Genomic DNA, 1,841 nt, shown 5'->3' with positions numbered 1-1,841 from the left:
AACTTATAAAAGAAAAATTTGCAATCAAAGCTGGAAAAGCTACATTTTCAGATAAAAAAATAATTGTAAACCAAACAAAAAAGAAGAATTACGAAGAGGTTAAATTTCAAACAATTAGTTTCATTTTCTACCAAAGTTTTAAATTTTCAACAAAAATCAATTTGATGTAGTCAAAATAGTCGAATTTTCAACCCAAAGACAAAAATTTTCAACAAGCAAATTAATTTACATCCAAATAGTGAAATTTTAACTAAAGCAATTAATATTTACCCACAAAATTGTAAAACTTGATATCTCAATAAAAAAATATTTTAACTTAAAATACAAAGCACTTGAATTTTACTGAAAAAAACAAGAATTTTCAACCAAGCAATTGCATTTTTTACCAATAAAAAATTAAATTGTCCACCGAAAAGTTTAAGTTTGTACAAAAAAGACGAATCTTCAACGAAATATATGAATTTTCAACCCTAACCTACAAATTTTCAAAAACGAAATTAATTCACGTCCAAATACTCGAATGTTTCCCTAAAGCAATTAATTTTTAACAAAAACATGTAATAGTTGATATTTAAAACAACAAATATTTTTATTTGAAATAGAAATTACTTGACTTTTACTAAAAAACACAAGAATTTTTAACAAAACAGATTAATTTTCAACCGAGCAATTGCATTTTTTAAAACAACAAAAAATGAAATTGTCAACCGTATATTTTGTAAAAATAGTTTAATTTTTTAACAATATGTTGAAATATCAACGCAAAAATATAGATTTTTAACAAACAAATTAATTTACGTTTACACTTGAATTGAACTAAGAAAGACAAATTAAAAAAAAGTTAAATCTTCAATCAAACGAGATTAACTTTCAAATTTTTAAGCAGTTGCATTAAAAAAAAAAGTTTTAAGCGCGGATATTAATTTCTAACTTAAAAGATGAATTTTTTACCAGAAAATACGAATTTTTAACAAAGTACATGAATTTAATATCCTAAAAGGTCCATTTTCAATTAAAAATACCAATTTTTAACCCAAAATTAAATGTTTACATTTCCTGTGACATGAATTAATCTTTAATGGAAAAAGTGAAATTTTAGCAACATAATGCAATTTCAACCAAAGAGATGTATTTTGAACTAAAAATGATGATGCTTCGAACAAAAATTAATTTTCCAAAAAAGAGTTGAACTTTCACCAAAAATATTTATTTCTTAACCAAGAATAATGATTTTCTATGAAAAAAAGAATTATCAACAAAATACATAAATTTTCAGCCAAGTACTTGATGAAGGATAAAAAATTAATAAGTTAAATTTTCAATAAAAAGAAGTATTTGTTAACCAAAAATAAAACTATTTTTCAGCATTTTTCTTGAACTTTTTTTTTATAGTTTGGTCTTAAAATGGTTAAGCCCATAAAACTGATAGGATCCCTTTTTAAACCCTAATTTTGATTTTTTTCAAAATTTGGCCAATTTATTCGTTTACTATTTCTGCTCAAAAACAATTTACATGTCCCTTTATTTTACCTGTAGAATGATAGATTCATATAAAAAATCACCGACACCATTTTTTAGGATTTTCACAAAATTCTGCCAGATTTGAAATGAAACAGTTCGTATGCAGTTTATATTTCCCAAAATTTGTACTTTTCTATTAAATTTTTATAAAAAATTATTAGAAAATTGTTGCACTGAACTCTTACTTATTCCAAGTCTCTCATTCTTGGATATTCCAAGTGGCGAAACTCCTTCTTGAAACAAGTCTGGGGCAGCCAATGAACGTCGCTTGACAAAATCACCTCATGACTTCCGGTAAAGGTGGGGGCCCCTGTCGACTT

The sequence above is a fragment of the Belonocnema kinseyi genome, chromosome 2 (genome assembly GCF_010883055.1).
Source record: "Belonocnema kinseyi isolate 2016_QV_RU_SX_M_011 chromosome 2, B_treatae_v1, whole genome shotgun sequence".
NCBI classification, from domain to species: domain Eukaryota; kingdom Metazoa; phylum Arthropoda; class Insecta; order Hymenoptera; family Cynipidae; genus Belonocnema; species Belonocnema kinseyi.
The sequence above is the reverse complement of the archived record's forward strand: the minus strand, read 5'-3'. Positions refer to the sequence as shown.